The sequence below is a fragment of the Carcharodon carcharias genome, chromosome 13 (assembly GCF_017639515.1).
Source record: "Carcharodon carcharias isolate sCarCar2 chromosome 13, sCarCar2.pri, whole genome shotgun sequence".
Lineage (NCBI taxonomy): Eukaryota > Metazoa > Chordata > Chondrichthyes > Lamniformes > Lamnidae > Carcharodon > Carcharodon carcharias.
The window spans coordinates 74,186,730-74,210,363 of NC_054479.1; the positions used below are offsets into that span (position 1 = coordinate 74,186,730).

The following is a 23,634-nucleotide window of genomic DNA, read 5'->3' on the forward strand; positions in this document are numbered from 1 at the left end:
TTCAAAGGGAATGGAATATAAAAATAGCGAAGTCTTGCTAAAACTATACAAGGCACTAGTTAGACCGCACCTAGAATACCGTGAATAGTTTTGGTCCCTTTATCTAAGGAAAGATATACTCTCATTGGAGGTAGTCCAGGGAAGGTTCACTAGGTTGATCCTGGGTATGGAGAGATTTTCTTATGAGGAAAGGTTGAGTAAATTGGGCTTATATTCATTGGAGTTTAGAAGAATGAGATGCGACTTTTTTGAAATATATAAGATTCTTAGGGGGCTTGATAGGGTAGATGCTGAGAAGTTGTTTCCCCTTGTGGGAGAGTCTAGGACCAGACAGCATCATCTCAGAGTAAGGGGTCACCCATTTAAGACAGAGATGAGGAAGAATTTCTTTTCTCAGAGGGTGGTGAATCTGTAGAATTCTTTACCACAGAGGATTGTAGAGGCTGAGTTAAGTACACTCAAGGCCGAGATAGACAGATTTTTAATCAGTAAGGGAATCAAGGGTTATGGGGAAAAGGCAAGAACGTGGAGTTGATTATCAGATCAGCCATGATCTCATTAAATGGCGGAGCAGACTTGATGGGTGGAATGGCCTACTTCTGCTACTACGACTCATGATCTTACGGTCTAACTCAGCCTTAATAACATTCAAGGACCTCTGCCTCCTCTGCTGCCCAGGGAGGAGAATCCCACAGATTCACGACACTCAAGAAAAAAAATTCTTCTCATATCTGTCTTAAATGGGAGACTCTTTATTTTTAAATTGTGTCCCTAGTTCTCATCTCTTCTGCAAGGGGAAACATCCTCTCAACATCCACCCTGTCAAGACCCTTCAGGATCTTGTATGTTTCAATAAGATCATCTCTAAATCTTCTAAATTCTAATAGTATAAGCCCAACCTGACCAACCTTTCTTCGTAAGATAACCAACTCTCATCCCTGGAATCAGTGCATGTGAGCCTTCTCTGAACTTCTTCTAATGCAATTATATTCCTTCTGAAGCAAGGCAACTAAAACTGCACACAGTACTCTAGATGTGGTCTCACCAATGCCCTGTATAAATGTAGCATAACTCCCCTGCTTTTATATTCCATTCTCCTTGCAATAAATAACAATATTCAATTTGCCTTTCTGACCACTTGCTGTACCTACATACTAACATTTTGTGATTCATGTACCAAGACACCCAGGTCCATCTGTATCATGTAGAGTTCTGTAATCACTCTCTCTATTTAATTAATATGCTGCTTTCTATTCCTCCTGCCAGAGTGGACAAGTTCATATTTTCACAAATTGTACTCCATCTGACAACTTTTGCCCACTGACTTAACCCATCTATATCCCTTTGTAGACTCTATATCCTCTTCACAACTTACTTTCCTACCCATCTTTGTGCCATCAGCAAACTTAGTAACCAAACATTTTGTCCCTTCACCCAAGTCAGTGATATAGATCATAAATAGTTGAGGCCCGCACTGTTCCCTGTGGCACTCCCACTGGTTATAGCTTGCCAATCTGATTACTGTTAGCTAACCAAACCAATAATAAGTGAGTACTTACAGAGGTAAAAGTGAGGCTATCATGGTCAGACTCAAGTGCCCCATCTGGATAGTGTTTTACAGAATCTGCATGGGATCATATTTTTATAAGAAAAGTCCGTTAATATTATCAATTGACAACACATTGCCAGCAATGACAAAAACTGACTGAATTAATCAAATCACATGCTCCACTTCATCATTGAAAAGGATTGCAAACAAAACAAGAATACAGAAAACATAATGCCAACATGGAGCTCATTCACAAGACAAAGGAAAGTTTCTATTAATAAAAACAGAAAATGCTAATAAAACTCAGCAGGTCTGGCAGCATCTGTGGAGAGAGAAACAGAGTTAATGTTTCAAGTCCATATGAGTCTTCTTCAGAGCTAAAGCAAAGTAGAAATGTGATGGATTTTATACTCTTTAAGAGCGGGTGGAGCAATGTAGAAGGTCAGGGATAGGTGATAGCTAAGGTGAGATTGACAAAGATGTCATAGACACAAGACAAAGGGGGTGTTAACGGTAGTGGTAAAGAACTGATAAAGGTGCTGATAACGGCATAAAGGTAAGATAGCAGAAAGTGTTAATAGCAGAACAAGGGGCAACGCTCTGTGAAAGCACAACATAGAAACAAGTGTCAGATGGCACTTGAAAGGAGAAGGGGATTTTCAGAAAAAAGGATTAAAAGATGAACAAATAAATTCAAAATAAATAAATAAACAAATTTTAAAATGTGATTAAAAAAGGGGTCAAGATAGAGGAGAGAGTTCATGGTCTGAAGTCGTTGAAGTCAATGTTAAGTCCAGAAGGCTGTGCCTAATCAGAAGTTGAGGCGCTGTTCCTCCAGTTTCTGTTCAGGGCTTCACTAAAACATTGTAGCAGGCCAAGGATGGACTTGTGGGAATGAGAGCAATATGGTGAAATGAAAAGCAACAGGAAGGTCTGGGTCATGCCTGCTCACTGAGCAAAGGAGTAGTTTCTATTAACGCAAGCCAAGTTATACAATTCAAAGAAGACTGACAATTTCGGTAATGTGGGCTGGGAAGTTTTAGTTATGAGGAGAGATGGGATAGACTGGGGTTACTTTCCCTGGAGCAGAGGAGATTGAGGGGGCACATGATTGAGGTGTATAAAATTATAAGAGGCATAGATAGGGTAGACAGGAAGGAACTTTCCCCCTTGGTGGAGGGATCAATAACCAGAGGGCATGGATTTAAGGCAAGGGGTAGGAGGTTTAGAGGGGATGTGAGGAAGAATTTTTTCACCCAGAGGGTGGTGGGAATCTGGAATTCATTGCCTGAAAGAGTGGTAGAGGCAGAAACCCTCATAACATTTAAGAAGTATTTGGATGTGCACTTGCAATGCCATAGCATACAAGGCTCTGGGCCTAGTGCTGGAAAATGGGATTAGAATAGTTAGGTACTTGTTTGACCGGCGCAGAATCAATGTGCCGAAGGGCCTTTTTCTGTGCTGTAGACCTCTATTTCCAGAGTTCCTACTTATGGACATAGCATTGTTTACAAACACCAGGGATATCTGGCTTTATGAAATATAAATAGTAAACTGTTAAAAAAAAACAAAATAAAATGTTGAATACATTTTATAAAATGCAAAACTCTTCACCTGTGTTAAAACTTTCAGCTCCATTTCTGAAGACAAAGCTTTTAACTTTACCCTTCCCTACCCAGTCATTCCTATTTTTAAATAAAAAATATAACATTTTTACTTTCCTCATGACCATTTTGGAGGTGATAACAAACTGTTTTCTCAAAAGAAATTGCACATTTAAAAATGAAAAATCGGACCATCTCTTGTTGGGTTGACTTTTTAGCTGAGTATTAGGATATCATAGAAAATAATTGAAGTATGCAACAATGAACAGTTATGTAGGTGTCATGATGAGGTGCTCTAAACAGTTACGACAATAGAAAATCTAATTCAATTAAAGGACATTAGGGTCTGTAAATTCTATTAAAATATTCTAGAATACAGACTACAAAAACAGGAAGTGCATCTGTTTATAAATCACCCCGAGCATAAAATTCAGTTACTGATAGCCAATTATTTTCACCACATTAAAGTATTTAAGTTGGAATTATGTTAACCAAACACAACCAGAATTGGAGTGCAGAAATCTCCGGTGATTATAGGGCTGGAGAAAACCAGGATGGATTTGAAAACAGGGGTACAAATTTTAAAATTGAAACATTATTTAACCATTATCCAATGTAGCAATTCTAGGTGAAAGCAACTTGATGCAAGTTAGAATACGGTGAGTAATTACCTCAAGTTTATGGAGCATGGCAGATTGGAGGTCAGTCAGAAGTGTGTTAAAACAGACAGAATAAACACTCCTCCACCCTATTTTGGGCTTGGTATACTCTTCCCAGCAACAGGATTGCAGGAGGGCTTGCACTTTGCTATTTGAAAAACCTGCCTACCAGTCATGCAAGGAGTATGCATGTAATCGCATTCATCATAGAATGCTGCAGGGCGCAACTGCTCCAAATTCACACAAACAGAAAGGCAGGGGGGAAATGAAATGGAATACTAGGCTGAAGCACTCTAATTTAGCAATCCATCTAATCCAGTAGAAAGGATTCTTTACATCATTTAAACAATATTTCTGCCTAAGGTGAACATTACAGTGTGCTCAGGCCATTTAAACAGAAGCAGTATTTTCTCCACCTGCCAAAAGGAATTCTGTAAGACTGCAAATAGCGACAATATAAAGCTATTACCACGTGGGACAAAATTATCTTTGCTCTTCACTTCATGACAATCACATCCATCTCTGTCCATTAAAGTCATATTTGTCTCTTTGTACTAACTCAGTCACCTAAATACCAGATCTGGTGCTGTGAATTTTTATTATTCACCCAACAAGTTCCCTTCCCTTTTCTTTCTCATAACTACTCAAATCAATGTCACTACCTTCTGGATGTACAATGGGACACTGTACAGACTTCATGTTTTGGTGTTTGTGACAATGTGTTTAAATGCATTATGATTTGCTTTCCTCCTATTTTTAATGTACAGCACATACATGTGTGCATTTTAATAGTTTTCTCCATTCATACATGTACTTAAGCCAAGTATTACAGTGGAAGAACTTGCCGTACAAAATAAATAAGAATTAGTTCACAGGCCACACACCTGTGTAGTAATTTTCTGCTCACAACCTAGTCAGAGCCAAGTTATTTTCCAGCTTTGATAGATATAGGGCGAAAGTGAAGAAAAGAGGGAGGGAGGATTTTGGCATGTGCACTGGGTGTCTTGCGTTTTTTAAAATAATATGCAGCTAATGCAGTAGTTTTGGTTGTGTATCCAGCCCCCAGTTGCAAAAAGCTGGATATTTCTTTGTAGGGCAATTGAGACCAACTGGGGCATATTCCAAAACAAAAACAGAATTACCTGGAAAAACTCAGCAGGTCACAGACAAAAGAACAAAAGAACACAGAGGTGTTGAAGTTGGTGATATTATCTAAACGAATGTGCTAATTAAGAATGGATGGTAGGGCACTCAAGGTATAGCTTTAGTGGGGGTGCGGGGCATAAAAGATTTAAAAATAATGGAAATAGGTGGGAAAAGAAAAATCTATATAAATTATTGGAAAAAAAAAGGAAGGGGGAAGAAACAGAAAGGGGGTGGGGATGGAGGAAGGAGGTCAAGATCTAAAGTTGTTGAATTCAATATTCAGTCCGGAAGGCTGTAAGGTGCCTAGTCTTCGGGACTGAATATTGAATTCAACAACCTTAGATCTTGACCTCCCTCCTCCATCCCCACCCTGTCTGTGACATCTTTTGATTATCTGCTCCTATCACTAGTTCTGTTGAAGGGTCATGAGGACTCGAAACGTCAACTCTTTTCTTCTCCGCCGATGCTGCCAGACCTGCTGAGTTTTTCCAGGTAATTCTGTTTTGTTTTGGATTTCCAGCATCCGCAGTTTTTTGTTTTTATCTCTGGGGCATATTCCAGTATGGTAAGAAGACATATATGGGACAGTAATACTCCAGACATGAGAACAAAGTTATCTATTCACATCTTTCCCAGAATTCTGTTTGAATTACTTCAATCAGGTTTCCACCCCTGCCACAGTACCAAAACAGCTCTTACCAAAGTCATGAATGACATTCTATGTGTGACAAAGGTAAACTTTCCTTCTTTGTCTTTCTTGACCTCTCTGCAGCCTTTGACATGGTTGACCACACCATTCTCCTCCAACACTTTTCCACTGTCGTCTAGCTGCATGGGACTGCTCTCACCTGGTTCTATTCTTATCTCTCTAATCTCTAATCATATCACTTGCAATGGCTTCTCTTCTTGTTCCAACACCATTACTTCTGGTTTCCCCAAAGGATATATCCTTGGCACCCTCCTATTTTTCATCAATATGCTGCCCCTCGGCGACATCATCCGAAAGCAGTGTGTTCATTTTCACATGTATGCTGACAACACCCAGCTCTACCTCACCACCACTTCTTTCATCCCTAACTAGTGACTCCAGCCCTCTCCCTGGCAACAGTTTGAGATTAATCCAGTCTATTTGCAATGTTGATGTCATATTTGATCCCAAGATGAGCTTCTGACCTCATATTCACACCATTAGCAAGACCGCCTCCTTCACATCATCCAACTTCGTTTCTATCTCAGCTCATCCCATACTGAAGCCCTCATTCATACCTTCATTACCTCTAAACTCAACTACTCCAATGCACTTCTGGCTGGTCTTCCACATCCTATGTAAACTTCTGGTCAGCCAAAACTCAGCTGCTTAACTCACATCAAGTCCTGTCACCCCTGTGCTCCCAGTCAAGCAACATCTTGATTTTAAAACCCTCTTATTTTTGTTTTCAAATCCCTCTATGGCTTCACCTGTAATCTCCTCCAGCTCCACAACCCTCCAAAATATCTGCGCTCCTTTAATTCTAGCCTCTTGAACAAGTTTGATTTTAATTGTTCAACCATTGGTAGTTGTGCCTTCAGTTGCCTGGGCCCTAAGCTCTGGAATACACTTCCTACACCTTGCTGCCTCTCTACCTTGCTTTCCTCCTTCGGGACAGTCCTTAAAACCTATCTCTTTAACCAAGCTTTTGCTCATCTTATCTAATATCACACTGTGTCATATTTTGTTTTTTTAATGCTTCTGTGAAGAGCCTTCAGAAATTTTACTTTAAAAATAATAAATAATTGATTTTGTTGAGTATTGCTTCAAAATAATTTTGAAAATATTTTGAGCAGTTTGGTCACTGGCATTTTTTGTTTCTTATTTGATCACTTGCTACCTTTTTTGGCTCTTTGCTAATTGTTTATTAGTAGTTATCCTGTCTGATTAGTCATAGCTTAGTGTCACGACAACAGGAAATTATGACTGAGTGATATCAACCGATAATTTCACCAGCTAACCAAAAACATACTGAACTGTTTACAAGGGATCTTTTATCAAAGACCAAGAAAAAAGCACTGACTAAAGATAGCTGCCACACATCACAAGACTGGAACTGTAAGTTGACCACTAAGTTACTATTTGGATGCACTGCAGATATGCCCTGATGTAATTGCTCATAGAATGTCACACCTGGGGGTGTCAAGGCCCACTTTAAAAAAATCCTGTCAAGAAAATTGGGAACTCCTATTCAGCCAGGATATACAACCAACAGACAGTCCAACCCACTGTGAAGGATCAAAGAACCCCATCTCCTGTTAACTTCAACTATCCTAAAATGTGTCACAAGTTCTAAAATGAAATATCAAAATATGATTATGTGTTCTACAATAATGACTACAGCAGACATATTACTTGAATCCCTTTGGGATATACAGCGAGCAGGATTTTAAGAATTGTTTTTGCCAAGCAGAAGCAAAGCAATGTGGATAAGCTGCAAACAGAACAGTGAGGAATATCTATCTCCCCCCACCCCAGAAATAAGACGAGCACTCGGATCAAGAAATCAGAGTATCCAAGATCTATCAACAATCTGAGATTGTGTAAGAATTGCAACACCATCTACTCCAAGGAACCAGATAACTTCAATCAGCCACAACATTTAACAATCTACACCTCAAAGACAAGCAAAGGACTTATAACCGTATCTTCTTTTAATTTTTATTTTGACTTTAACTTTCCTTACTTCTGATATATATATATATATGTGTGTGTGTGCGCGTGTGTGTGTGTGTGAGAGAGAGAGATATATGTATGTGAGTGACATTGCGTCTTCTATTATTTTTCTCAGATTTACTGGCTAATAAACTTGATCTCAAGAAAACCTCATTGATTGGCTCATTATTGTACACTACACAGATAGGAAAAAATACATTTGGATTTGAAAAAGGCAGCCACGGGGAAAAGGAAATTTAAAAACCTTCGTTGCGACACGCCGAGGAAGCTGAACAGAGGGCAGTCAGCTCACTCCTCCTCACCTGGTCATAAGATTAGGTAATCACCATCAGTTTTCAGTAACTTATTGCTTTTTTAATGAATATATTTCAGTTAATCACTTTGCATCCACTTTGGAAATAAACACATTAATATGGGTCTTGAAAGAAGTGACTGGTGAGATAGTTGATGAATTGGTTTAAATTTTCCAAAATGCCTTTATTCAAAAAGGGAGGGAGACAGAAAGCAAGAAACTGCAAGCCAGTTAGCTTAACATCTGTCATAGGGAAAATGTTAGAAGCTACTATTAAAGATGTTATAGCAGGGCACTTAGAAATTTTAAGGCAAAGCCAACATGGTTTTGTGAAAGAGAAAACATGTTTAACCGATTTATTGCAGTTCTTTGAAGAAGTCACATTTGCTGTGAATAAAGGGGAACCGGTGCATGTACTGTACTTAGATTTCCAGAAGGCATTTGATAAGGTGCCACATCAAAGGTTATTGCAGAAAATAAAAGTTCATGGTGTGGAAGGGCAATATATTGGCATGGATAGATGATTGTCCAGCTAACAACAAACAGAGTAGGCATAAATGGGTCTTTTTCTGGTTGGCAAGAGTGGTGTGCCACAGAGATCAGTGCTGGGGCCTCAACTTTTTACAATTGATATAATTGACTTGGATGAAGGGACCAAAGGAATGGTTGCTAAATTTGCTGACAACACAAAGATAGGTAGGAAAGTAAGTTGTGAAGAGGATGTAGGAAGGCTACAAAGTGACATAGTTAGGTTAAGTGAGTGGGCAACGACCTAGCAAATGGAGTATAATGTGGGAAAATGTGAAATTGTCCATTTTGGCAGGAAAAATAAAAAAAAGCATATTATCCAAATGTTGAGAGACTGCAGAGCTCTGAGATGTAAAGGGACCTATCTGGGTGTCCCAATGCATGAATCACAAAAGGCAAGTAATTAGGAAAGCTAATAGAACGTTATAATTTATTGTGAGGGGATTGAATACAACAGTAGGGAGGTTATGCTTCAGTTGTATAGGGCACTGGTGAGACCACATCTGGAGTGCTGTTTACAGTACTGGTCTCCTTACTTAAGGAAAGATGTAAATGCGTTAGAAGCAGTACAGAGAAGGTTTACTTTACTAATACCAGGAATGGGCGAGATGCCTTATGAGGAAAGGTTGGACAGGTTAAGCTTGTATCCACTGGAGTTTGGAAGAGGTGACTAGTCGAATCCTTTAAAGATCTTAAGGGGTATTAATAGAGTGCATGTGGAGAGGATGTTTCCTGTTGTGAGAGAGTCTAGAACTAGGGGGTCACGGTTTAAAAATAAGGGGTTGCTCATTTAAGACAGGGATGAGGAGAATTTGAATTTCTCAGAGGTTCATGAGTCTTTGGAACTCTCTTCCTCAAAAGCAGTGGAAGCAGAGTCTTTGAATATTTCTAATGCAGAGCTATATAGATTCTTGATTAACAAGGGGGGGTGAAAGGTTATCAGGGATAGGTGCGAGGTTACAATTAGCCATGATCTTACTGAATGGCGGAGCTGGCTTGAAGGGCCAAGTGGCCTACTCCTGCTCCTAATTTGCATGTTCGTATGTATGCTCGCACTATTCAGTTAACTGCTGTCCCACTAGCCTTGTACTTTTCTTTTTCCAGAGAGTTGAAAAATCCCTGTCTTCACTCTATGGCACACACCGAACTCTCCCATCTTTTTGTGCATGTCACTTGACCATTGTGCCTAGACTACTGTCCAGTTTTTTCTACTTTGCTTTTATCCCAAAATCACTAAACATCTAGCCCCTTTAATCTCTAACTTCAGGGGTTGTAAAACCTCATTAAAAATGTACACAAATGTGTATATACATATATATTTATTTATATATATGTGTGTTTGTGTGTATATAAACCCAAAAGACTGACCTTTCAGCCACAGGTCCACCCACACTTCTAGACACCAAGGCTCATAAAAAAAACCTAAGTGAAACTGGAACCACTCTACCTTCCTTAACACAAAAATACCTAGATATAAAAATTAAACTTAAAAATGATACATTGTTCATCACATATACTAAAATTGGAAAGATACATAGAAGATTAGCATGGCTCCTGCGCAAGGATGACACGCAAACTCGTGAAGCGTTCCATAAACATAATTACACAATGCTATAGCTTCTCTTGGTCACAGAACAATCATTCAAGATCTCAAATTAATTGCTACCACCTAGTTGTCTCACTCATGAGGGCATTGGTGAAAACTGTTCCCCGCTCAACAATGTCTAATTAGCTATTTATATTGACCATCAATTTACTGAAGTTTTTCAAGTGCTCATTATATCCACCTGCTGGATGAATCCAACAATGCCCATTAATGTTAACTAACACTCATCTATTACCAAGATGATTTGCAATAAACTCTTTCTTCCATTTGTATGCTGTGAATATCCTTTTTGCTGTCCCCTATATGTGATGCTTGCTGCAAAAAACAGTTTTGAACTGTCCTACATTGGGTCTGGGTCTAAGTCAAAGTTAGGTTGTTTTTAAAAAAGATTACCTACCTTGTAGGATTCCTTAAATGATCCAAGCAATCTTAATAAACCACAGGAGTTAAGTGTCACTTGATTTGTTCCGGGAAATTGCAAACTTTTAGCATGCATAAACATATTAGTTCTTGACAAGGTCTCTGCCCTGTCTGACTCTCAAAAATATGTACGATCAGCAAATATGAACTTGAACTAAAACCAATAAACTGCTGCATTCCAATCCAAAGAATTTTAAGTGACATGTTCAAAAAGATTTAAAAGTGGATGTATTAGTTTATGAAAAACTAAGATCCTAATTTGGAACAAGGGAAAGGCCACCAAGACTAAATTTTCAAACAGCTTATAATTAATTCCCTTATGTGCCAAAAGTGAAAAATTTTCAATTTCAAAATTGAACGACTGATATACTTACAATATGTACACAGACCTGCATTTTCACCGAGTTTCGAACGGGAACTAGAAATATTGCAAGCGGTAAAGATTTAGGATTAACTGACTTGGCACAAGACCACAGTGTGATTTTTTTCATCGTGTGATGAAGATCCTATTAGTGGGCACCTTATGGAAATTTATCATGCTAGCTAATATCACAGGTAGAGGTCAATCGAGCTAATTTTTCAATACTCAGTTCACTAGGCAATCCCCAAGCTTTTATTCCCCTTCTCCCAGGCCCACTGTGACAGATCACATCTGCCAGGCAGTTAAATCCCAATTCTCATCTGAAAATCAGATCCAAAACTAGATTAATTTTTGTCCCTTCTGTCCCCATCTTTCATACCATTCCAGGAATCAATAGAAACATGTCCAAAATGTAAATACTAAAGAAACATATTGTCCAATTCTTGGCATATAAGTTCCTTATGCTGGAAATAACAAGAAAGCTGTTGATTATTAGAGGCAAAAGAGCCCACTTCTGGAGCCCATTTCCTGACCTACCTCTCAGTCAGTCTTTTACTCCTAAAGGTGCATTTTGAGATGGTCAGATGTATCTACGGTCATGTTTACACCTACTAAATGTTAAGCCACGAGTATCGTGTTGGAATCAAAGGACCAACAGGAGTTCATCTTGAAAGAGTTCAAAACCAAGTTTTATTGAAAAGAGATGAAACCGAACGGACCATCCAGCATTGAACGAGGCACCGGAAATGACAAAGGCAGTTGCAGCCCTTTAAAACCTGCAACATCCGCCTTACTAACATCTGGGGGCAAGTGCCAAAACTGGGACAGCTTTCTCACAGGTTAGTCAAACAACAGCCTGACATTGTCATCCTCATGCAATCATACCTTACAGATAATGTCCCAGACTCCACCATCACTGGCAGGACAGACCCAGCAGAGGTGGTGGCACAGTGGTATAGTCATGAGAGAGTTGCCCTGTGAGTCCTCAACATCGACTCTGGACCCCATGAGGTCTCATGCCATCAGGTGAAACATGGGCAAGGAAATTGCCTGATTACCACGTACCGCCCTCCCTCAGCTGATGAATCAGTGCTCCTCCATGTTGAACACCACTTGGAGAAAGCACTGAGGGTGGCAAGGACACAGAATGTACTCTGGATGGGTGGGGGACTTTAATGTCTACCATCAAGAGTGACTCAGTAGCACCACTACTGACCGAGTGCTTAATAACATGGCTGCTAGACTGGGCATGCAGCCAGTGGTGAGGGAACCAACAAGAAGGAAAAACATAATTGACCTCATCCTCACTAACCTGCCTGCCGCAGATGCATCTGTGCATGACCAGGAGTGACCACCGCACAGTCATTGTGGGGACAAGGTCCCACCTCCACACTGAGGATAACCTCCATCGTGTTGTGTGGCACTACCACCATGCTAAGTGGGATAGATTTCGAACAGATCTAGCAACTCAAGACTGGGCACCCATCAGGCGCTATGCGCCATCAGCAGCAGATTTGTACTCGAACACAATCTCTAACCTCATGGCCCGGCATATCCCCCACTCTACCATTACCATCAAGCCAGGGGTTCAACCCTGGTTCAATGAAGATGCAGGAGGGGATGTCAGAAGCAGCAACAGGCATATCTAAACATGAGGTATCAACCTGGTGAAGCTAAAACACTAGACTACTTGCATGCCAAACAGCATAAGCAGCAAGTGATAGACAGAGCTAAGCGATCCTACAACCAGCAGATCAGATCTAAGCTCTGCAGTCCTGTCACATCCAGTCGCGAATGATGGTGGACAATTAAACTCACTAGAGCTGGAGGCTCGACAAATATCCCCATCCTCAATGTTCAGCACCATTTGCGACTCCGCAGATACTGAAGCAGTTCATGTCCAAATGGAGCAAGACCTGAGCAATATCCAGGCTTGGGCTGACAAGTGTCAAGTAAGATTCATGCCAGACTAGTGTGAAGCAATAACCCTCTCCGACAAGAGACAATCCAACCATCATCCCTTGATGTTCAATGGCATTACCATCACAGAATCCCCCACTATCAACATCCTGGGGGTTACCATTGACCAGAAACTGAGCTGGACTAACCACATAAATACTGTGGCTATAACAGTAGATCAGGGGCTAGCGGCAAGTAACTCACCTCCTGACCCCCCCAAAACCTGTCCACCATCTACAAGGCACAAGTCAGGAGTGTAATGGAATACACCCCACTTGCCTGGATGAGTGCAGCTCCAACAACACTGAAGAAGCTGGACACCGTCCAGGACAAAACAACCCGCTTGATTGGCACCATATTCACAAACATTCACTCCCTCCACCACCGACACACAGTAGCAGCAGTGTGTACCATCTACAAGGTGCACTGCAGGAATTCACCAAGGCTCCTTATGCAGCATCTTCCAAACCCATGACCACTACCATCTAGAAGCACAACGGCAGCAGATAGATGGGAATGCCACCACCTGAAGGTTCCCTCCAAGCAATTCACCATCCTGACTTGGAAATATATCGCCGTTCCTCCATTGTTGCTGGGTCAAAATCCTGGAGCTCTCTTCCTAACAGCACTGTGGGTGTACCTACACCACATGGACTGCAGAGGTTCAAGAAGGCAGCCCAGCACCACCTTCTCAGGGGAACTAGGGATGGGCAATAAATGCTGGCCCGGCCAGTGAAGCCCATATTCCACAAATGAATAAAAAAAAACGGGCTAATGTTGTACTTTCTGTCCAGGTGCACATTCATTTGTCCTATATAAAGTCTGAAAATGTTCTCAGATGAATCTGATTATCTCAGGCCAAGTGATAGGTAGACAGTTGAAACATCCATTTGTTTTGTGCTATTTCTTTGAGAAGGCAGCTCCCACCTCATCAGGAATCCATCTGTCACCATCAGCTGCATATCTAGTAAGCAACAGCAGATTGCATAATCTACTTCACAAGCTAATGACTCTGTGCGAACCTCCTGATTCCATCACTGGTTTGAACTTAAGCCAGTTACCCCAGTAGCATTTCAGATATACCTTTACAATATTGTTTACTGTTTTGTATACATTTGAATTCTTCTCTTAGTTCACTCCTTGTAAACCTTTACAGACACACAAATTTGAGTGTATGATGCCCATATTCTAGTGCTACTGCTGTCTTCCCAAAATGCCATCCACACCATTCATGCACACTTCTGATGCATGGCATGCCAGTCAGTGATTTAAGTAGGTTGTTAGCCTGGTGCCGGGAGTGTGTCAGAAGGCAGATCGTGACATCAGTTAGCATGAAATGCCATCGTGACACGAGCTTTCCATCTTCAACCTGAACACTCCAGCTAATGCCTTCTCTTAGCCTCACATAGCTGAACAGCAACAGGAAGGACATCCCATCTGCACTATTTAAAAAGATCAACTACTTTCAGGTTAGTTGCTGAATGATGGATGCACCACTTCAGGAAGGGCATCAGCAATCTGAGCTGGTTGGCTGACATGCAACAGCAAAAGCACTGAAGAAGTGGCAATGGTAAAAGGACCATACAGGGAGAAAACAACAGTTTCTGGCTCCACAGTGCCACTGGCACTTCCTCATTCCTTCAGCAATTCTAGTTATGTTTTGGAGGGCAGATAATTGATCTGTCCATGAATCCTGCAAGCCCCATTCACACTGTATTTGCAGCCATGATGGTAACAGTCTGAGTTTGTGTGGCAACAAGCTACTCCTGCATGACTTTAGTCCAAGTTTCCATTGCAACATTCAGATACTGGATGGCTTATACTTCTGCTGCAATAGAAACTGAGATACAGTAAACTCCCGCTGTTCGCAGCCCCACACGAAAGTGTTTGTACACCCAATCACCCATCGCGGCCCCAAATCTTTGACCGTCCACAATTTAAGAATAAAAACTTTTTACCTTAAGATATATTGGGATCCAGAAATAAATAAAAGCCATAATTCCGAGGTCATTAAAAAAAGGTTTCCATGTTGTATTTCCCCTGTAGAAAGTGTGCACTGTGCACGTGCCGTCTCTAACTGCACATGGTTTGCTGTGATTTACAGGATACATTAACTCCCAGTATTTTGCAGTATAGGTACAGTAGAGCACTTTACCAAAAATGAATGTCAGGGCCAAGGAAAAAACAATGACATCTGAACAAAAAATCACAATCTTAGAATGAAAAATGATGTAGGTGCTAACACGTTGGCCAGGGAATACGCTATCAATGAATCCACAAACAGGTACATTAGGAAGTCTGAAGAAAAAATTAGGGCCATTGTTAGTGTTTCTGGTAGCCATCCTGCCAGGTTAACTTTTTTGAGACAGAGTGAGACATGTAGGTACGAAGCTTGCAGCAGTGAGGGTGAGGTGAAGTTATCAATGTATGGTATAAGTTATATAAGGTACAGAGATAGTTAGTAGGTGAGTGAAATGTTGGTTGTGAATTGAACAGTGTGTGAGGCCAATCATTCACTTAAAAGAATATAACATTTGAAGGTGCATTCACTGACTTTGACCTGTGTGAAATTGTTGAACTTCTTGTGCCACTGCATCCAGTTCCTTGAGGCAACACTACTGTAACTGACCATGTCGGCTCCCACTGCCTTCATAGAGTCTGTATGGAGGGCCTCCTGGACCTGTATTTTGAAGACCTCTCTCTCCTTCATGCCATCCAGCAAAATTAAATGCTAAAATCATGAACCTCTGTCACCTGCAATGGCTGCCTGCATCGAGGTGTTGAATATCTTCATACTAGAAGAATTGGCATTTCATCAGTAACCAACTTGAAAAGCCATCAGGATGGTTAAAAAGGCTAAAATATAAAAACAAAAAACTGTGGATGCTGGAAATCCAAAACAAAAACAGAATTATCTGGAAAAACTCAGCAGGTCTGGCAGCATTGGCAGAGAAGAAAAGAGTTGACGTTTCGAGTCCTCATGATCCTTCAGCAGAACTGGGTGAATCCAAGGAGAAGGGTGAAATATAAGCTGGTTTAAGGTTGGGGGGGGCGGGGGTGGTGTGGTTGTAGGGACAAGCAAGCAATGATAGGAGACGATAATCAAAAGATGTCACAGACAAAAGAACAAAAGAACACAGAGGTGTTGAAGTTGATGATACTATCTAAACGGATATGCTAATTAAGAATGGATGGTACGGCACTCAATGTATAGCTCTAGTGGGGGTGGGGGGGCATATAAGATTTAAAAATAATTGAAATAGGTGGGAAAAGAAAAATCTATATAAATTATTGGAAAAAACAAAAGGAAGGGGGAAGAAACAGAAAGGGGGTGGGGAGGGAGGAGGGAGTTCAAGATCTAAAGTTGTTGAATTCAATATTCAGTCCGGAAGGCTGTAAAGTGCCTAGTCGGAAGACGAGGTGCTGTGCCTCCAGTTTGCGTTGGGCTTCACTGGAACATTGCAGCAGGCCAAGAACGGACATGTGGGCATGAGAGCAGGGTGGAGTGTTGAAATGGCAAGCGACAGGGAGGTCTGGGTCATGCTTGCAGACAAACCAAAGGTGTTCCGCAAAGCGGTCACCCAGTCTGCGTTTGGTCTCTCCAATGTAGAGGAAACCGCATCGGGAGTAGTGAATGCAGTAGACTAAATTGAGGGAAGTGCAAAGTGAAATGCTGCTTCACTTGAAAGGATTGTTTGGGCCCTTGGACGATGAGGAGAGGGGAAATAAAGGAGCAGATGTTGCACCTTCTGCGGTTGTATGGGAAGGTGCCGTGGGAGGGGGTTGAGGTGTTGGGGTGATGGAGGAGTGGACCAGGGTGTCCCGGAGGGAACAATCTCCACCTAACGCGGGCCCTCTATCCAGCTCTACTTGTACCACCACCACCGCCACCCCCCCCCCCCCCCCCCCCCCCGCCCGCCCGCCACTTAAATCAGCTTATATTTCACCTCTTTTCTATTTCTCCTTAGTTCTGTTGAAGGGTCATACAGACTCAAAATGTTAACTGTGTACTTCTCCGCAGATGCTGTCAGACTTGCTGAGTTTTTCCAGGTATTTTTATTTTTCCTCTGCAATACTAGTCGAGCCACATTACCACTATGCCACTGCCTCCCTGATTCCTGTTGTTTCCATGGTCCTGCTGCTACCTCTTTACAAAACGTGGAAATGGTGCAAGTAGTTTTGTTTGGCCTTGCCTCCCCAGAATCACTTCTCTTTACTTTTGCTTTACAATCCATGACAAGTGTTTAGTATTTGATTAAAATCTGCTTATCGTAGCTGCAAGAGCAAGGTGAAAACTACAGCACAGATGACACATTTCTCAACATCTAGGCCAAAGCTTTAGGAACGAAAAAGTGTTTTCCAGAATTATCACAATTTTTTTCCTGAGGTAGTTCAAGCAGACCACAGTAGTTAACATTTCTAGGTTACTTGGCCTCACCTAGCTAGGTTTAGAGTGTTGCACTGTGTTTTGTTCCCAGCTGATGTTGCTATTAGACAAGCCAGATCCCAGGGTGGAACCCAGCTTGAGAGATCCCAACTTTTATTTTTTGTTTAGATATGTGGAGAGTGGCTACTGAACACAAGCACCAGAGTCAGCTGATGAACTTTTAACAAAAAAAGAACATTTATTAAACAAGATGAATTATATGACAATACTCCTTTACCCATAACTATACCTTTATAGATACATGCAGATTTCTAAGGGTAACACAAGTTACAAAAACTATCTTATACTCTATAACGTTCACAGTAAGTACACAGTCCATGTAAACCAACAGGCGACCTGTGGTAAGGCATATCATATTCTGAAGCCAGGTGATAGATGCCACCCTAAATAGATGCAATCAATCCTTCATCAACTCCCCCCAGATGCTTGAAACATAGTGAGTCAACCGGTCTTATTGAACTCCATCTTTCCCACAAGAGTTTCCAATCTCCACTCTCGAAGACCCCACTTTGGGATCTTTTCCCAAACAATGCTTTCTCTCAGACACCCGCCGCAAGGGTCCACCTCCAGGGTTTTGAACTCTCCTTCCAATGTTCCTCTCCCCTGGATCACTATGTGCATTCAAGCTTTCTTCCAGGCACTCACTCACACTGACTCAGCCACGCCAACAGAACACCACTGCTTCACACGCCCATAATAAAGAGTTACAGACATTCAACTGTCTCCTTGGATCTTCTGGCTTCCCACAAGCCAACATTGTTTTAAATCTGCATCCTGCAGCTTCTCCCTTTAAGGCTGGAGCCTTTCTCTGCTCCTCACTCTTAACTTTACTTAGCAGGACCTTTTCCAGATTTCTGTTCATTCCCTTTGACTAGAAGGTCTTCGCGGGACCACTCTTCTTCTGTTCTTTGGGGAAATCTGCTTCCTTCAGCTCCCTCCTGTCCAGCTTCTCCTAGCAGCTGGTTTCAACTTTAGTTTGGGACTTGCTATCTGTCCCTTTCCTATACTGCTTCTGCTGGCAACAGCTTTCAACTTTAGAGCACACTGACCAACTCAACTAAAACTGCTTTTGATATATATATGTGTGTGTGTGTGTGTGTGTGTGTGTGTGTGTGTGTGTGTGTGTGTGTGTGTGTGTGTTGGGGGGGGATGGCTATCTCTGGACCCCTGCTGCTAGGCAACAGCACATTTTTTTTCTACTTTATTTTAATTTCCCTAAACCCCCTTTATGACACAGCTCTCCACTTCAAGGGTCATAAAACTCAATAAAAAATGTAGGTATTCAAACAGAGCTTAGACTTGCTGTCCCCACTCTAAAAATGAAACGAGATCCCAGGTTTCACCACAAATGGAAAAATATAAATTAAACTTAAAGCTTAAACATAAAGATATACCTTATTCCTAACACATCCAAATACACATATAACTGACTTAAACTATCTCTATTTCCTAACAACTGCCATTCACAAAAGCCTAACATGCTATCCATGCAACATGACTGTAAACATTGTATTTTAAGCGCTGAGGGTCAATACCACAGTAACTAAAAGAACAAATACTAAGAATAGCTTTACTGTTATAATATTAGTATTTACTTTGGCCACTTTATGAATGGGTAAATGTTTTTCCAAAAAAAAGCAGCCCTAGAATTGCTAATAATCCGAGGGTTTAGCATTCAGTTCTTCTGTGGTATTAGTTTATTCAGTCTCAGTTTAACCAGAGCTCGTACATATTTTTACCTAGTTTTTTGATCTGCACACACTTTACACCCTTAAAGTAAATAGAAAATAAGGAAGGGATCTCATGAATATAACTACTATCCCATCATATAAACATAGCAACTGACAGATCTCCAACAGGCATAAATCTGCATGAAAGTGACCCTTGAAGTGGAGAGCTGCATTATTAAAGGGGGTAGTGGTTTAGGGAAGTTAAAAAGAGAAACTGTTTCTGTGATTTTTTTAAGCAACCGATTTATTCAGCCTGTATTTGTATAGTTGGACAAGCAAATAACTTTCTATCCTTTTGAATCCACACAAACAAACAAACATATATGCAAGTGAATGAAAATTAGGAAAACCAACATCAGTATCACGGCTAAATTGTACAATGCTGGAGAACAGAGCCAAGCAGTAATCAGGCTTCCAAGACTAGCCATGTCCTTGGATTGTGTGTCAGTATTGATGAGTCATGGGGCAAGCCTCCAGACAGAGGCAAGGAATCTACTACCCTTGATGGAAAAACAACCTAATTTGCAATTCTGTGAATTTGACATATCCAAAATTTAATGTTTGATTCCCAGTTCTCTAGGTAGCTTCATATTGGGCAGTTTAGGGCTACTGTCTGGCATTCAACGGACAATCACATTTGACAGCCAAAAATAAAATGTGGGGCTGGAGAATTTTAGATTTAAGAAGCCAATGAAAACACTTGATTTAGTCTTTATTCCAGCCACTGTGACAACTGTCAGCTTTAATTAACATGTCAAAAACAATGTTTTGTTTTCCTCAAGTAAAATCAGCAATAAAAATCTTTTTCCAAACAATCTGCTTTTAAAAAATTGCCATTTCTTTGCCCATCACTCCTGAACACACCAACTCAGGCCGTAGTACAGTTCCACAGGAGCTTGGTATGCTCACTGTTTTCAATTTTCATTGTCTCTGGGTCAATAACATGTAATTCCCTATGTAACAAAAAGAAATGTCATTAATGAAAGAGATGGCCCACCTTTGCCTTCTCAGGGCAACGAGGGATAGATTATAAATGCAAACATCAGCAGGCAATACAATTATAGAGGGCATCAATGGAATTCAAGGTGGCTGGGCTATTATATCATACTTGTTGCCCCTTACATCTCCTTCCTTGGCTCAGCATCCTGTTACAAGCCCTGTAGAGACCTATAACTTTAAAAAAGGAAATTAATTTCCCAGCAACTGACAAAAATAAACCAAAGGACAAGATTTCCCATTTTAAGACTTTTACTGTAACAAACTCAAAACAACTTAAACTAAACATTACTTAACAAGCAACTAGTACACCAAACTAAAGAAAAGGTATTTTCACAATAACCAACACAAATGAGATACATCTTACAACCCCTTTCCCTGTTCACCAAAAGAAAATGAGATCTGGCTCATTTGGCAGATGTGCAGTATTACAAGAACAAGCCCAAAGTTACTCCTGGCTCTCCAGTCAGTTCGCTTCTCCCTGCCCTGCTTGGTGTCCTTAAAAAGTCATCCCATTCAGCCAGAGTCTTACAGATTCGACTTTCACCCACAAGGCTCACCTCAGCAACTCCTTCTTCCTTATATCTCCAAAAGTTTATTCGGTTCTGTCCCCTTCCTTTTCGACAGAAAACCAAATCTCACAAGCATCCTGTTTGTTTCTATACGCAAAACAGTTCTTCTCTGTTCTTCACAGCAGCAGCTAATTTGTTCCTCTACACACATTATCTGCCTTGTCTCTATCCAGGATGAAAGTAGCCAACAACAAAAAGGTTTGAAAAAATTTAGTGACAAGGAATCATGTAATTATAGCATGTTTAGTGATCTGTTGTGAAATGCAAATGCTTCTGGGCCACTTTAAATGGGTGAGATTAATATTTCTAGCAAATCACCAATGTGACCTCCGCATTTCTGCATTCAACACAGTTAGTGGATGTAATATGTTCTAACAACAAACATGACCCTTGCTGGATTATCTACATGCAAAATGAAGCAAAACAAAACTACAGCAGTGCTTCACAAACTACTTTCCAATGTGACCCCATTTTGACTCACCTCCACCTCAAGGGCAAGTAGGGACGGGCAACAAATATCTCCTCTCTCAGGCTGTCCTTCGAGATCAAGGATGCCTTGCTTCGGCTCCGGTTCGACAGGTTCTGAGATAGGTCCACTGCGCAATATGCAGACTCTGCCACACAGGGGCAGGTGCTACTTGAAAGTTTGGGTAGATAGGCTGTCCGGAGGTTTGTGCGATCCCGTTCCTTCACCTCTGCATGTTCCCAATAAAGGCTCTTGATGTGTTCAGTGCCGAATGTATGAATTGGGAGGAGTAGGCCACTTGGCCCTTTGAGCCTGCTCTGCCATTCAATAAAATCATAGCTGATCCATTGTAACCTCAACCCCACATTCCTGCTTATTCCTGATAGCTCCTTGTTAACAAGGGGGTGAAAGGTTATCTAGCTCTAACTTTAAAATATTTAAAGACTCTGCTTCCACTGCTTTTTGAGGAAGAGAAAAAAATTCTCCTCATCTGTCTTAAATGAGCTACCCTTATTTTTTAGTTCTAGGTTCTCCCACAAGAGGAAACATCCATCCTCACGATCTATGTTTCAATCAAGTCGCCTCTTACTCGTCTAAACTCCAGCGAATACAAGCCTAACTTGTCCAACCTGTTTCCTCATAAGACAACCCACCCATTCCTAGTATTAGTCTAGTAAACTCTTTCTGAACTGCTTCTTATGCATTTACGTCTTTCCTTGCAAAAGGCAAACAGTACTGTACACGGTACTCCAGATGTGGTCTCACCAGTGTCCTGTACAACTGAAGCATAACCTCCCTATTTTTGTAATCAATTTTCCTCACAATAAACAATTACATTCTATTAGCTTTCCTAATTACTTGCAGTACCTGACTACTAGCCTTTTGTAATTAATGCACCAGGGCACCCAGATCCCTCTGAATCTCAGAGCTCTGCAATCTCACCATTTAGATAATATGCTTCTTTTTTATTCTTCCTGCCAAAATGGACAATTTCACATTTGCCCACATTATACTCTATTTGCCAGGTCTTTGCAGAAAGCCTTGAGTAGAGAAAGTACATGGGTGAAGTAAAAAAGGAAATTAGGAAAGCAGAGAGAGGATACAAAGAAATATTGGCAGGTAGAATCAAATAAAACCCAAAGATGTTTTACCAGTACATTAAAAGCAACAGAATAACTAAGGAAAGGCTAGGGCCGATCAGAGATGTATATTGTAACCTGTGCTCTCATGCCTAAGATGTGGGCAGGGTTCTCAATGAGTACTTTGTCTTGACTAAGGAGAGGGATGAAGCTGACGTTCTAGTTAAGGAGGAGTGTGAAATATTAGATAAAATAAGCATAATGGGAAGGGACTGGCATCCTTGAAGGTGGATAAATCACCAGGGCCAGATGGATTGTATCCCGGGTTGTTAAAGGAAGCCAGGGAGGATAATTTTCAAATCCTCACCAGATATAGGCGAGGTACCAGAGGATTGGAGGTCTGCAAACGTTGCACCAATATTGAAAAAGCAAGGAATAGGACTGAAAATTATAGGCCAGTCAATCTGACTTCTGGGTTGGACAAATTATTGCAATCAATTCTGAGACACAGCATAAAGTGTCACTTGATTGATCAGGGATAGTCAGCATGGTTTTGTTAGGTTTTGTCACTAACTTAATAGAATTTTTTGAGGAAGTAACAAACAGGATTGATAAAGGTTGTGCAGTGGATGTTATCTACATTTATTTTAGTAAGGCATTTGACAAGATCCCCACATGGCAGGCTGGTCAGAGAAGTGAGATCATATGGGATATAGGGAAAGGTGGCGAGTTGAATCCACAATGTGCTCAGCAGCAGGAAACAAAGGGCAATGGTCGCAGGACATTTTTGTGAATGGAAAGTGATTTCCAGTGGTGTTCCACAGAGCTCAGTGTTGGGGCCCTTGCTGTTTGTTGTATACATTAGTGATTTGGACTTAAATGATTAGGAAATTTGCAAATGACACTAAAAATTGGCCGTGTACTTGATCGTGAAAATGATAGCTGTTGTCTCCAGAAAGGTATCAATGGCATGGATGAATGGGTGGGCAAGTGGCAAATGGAATTCAATCCAGAAAAGTGTGAGGGAACGCATTTCAGAGGGTAAACAAAGCAAGGAAATACTCAACAAATGGAAGGATTTTGAGAGTTTGAGGAAGTGAGACACCTTGGAGTGCATATCCACAGATTCCCAAAGGTGGCAGGACAGGTAGATAAGGTGGTAAAGAAAGCATATGGAATGCTTTCCTTTACTGGACAAAGTATTGAATACAAAAGCAGGGATGTAACGCTGGAACTGTTTAAAACACTGTTTAGGCCACAGCTGGAATTTTGTGCATAGTTCTGTTCACTACATTACAGGAAGGTCATAATTGCTCTGGAAAGAGTACAGAAGAGATTTACAAGAATGTGGCTTGAGCTAGAACATTATAGTCATGAGGAAAGATTGGATAGGCTTGGGTTGTTTTCCTTAGAACAGAGGAGATTGAGAGGTGACCTAATTGAGGTGTACAAAATTATGAGGGGCTTAGATAGGGTAGACAGGAAATGTCTGTTCCCCCTAGCTAAGGGGTCAATT

General features: G+C 41.0%; 1 protein-coding gene and 1 non-coding gene across 2 annotated transcripts in view; one reads left to right on the forward strand and one right to left on the reverse strand.

Annotated features, from left to right (window-relative positions):
- LOC121285708 (breakpoint cluster region protein-like) overlaps nt 1-23,634 on the reverse strand; it is a 596,997-nt gene that overhangs the window by 552,688 nt on the left and 20,675 nt on the right. The gene's annotated exons all lie outside the window — the stretch shown is intronic.
- Nucleotides 9,975-10,081, forward strand: LOC121286569. The gene has a single exon (XR_005944993.1). It is a non-coding gene; the product is annotated as a U6 spliceosomal RNA (small nuclear RNA).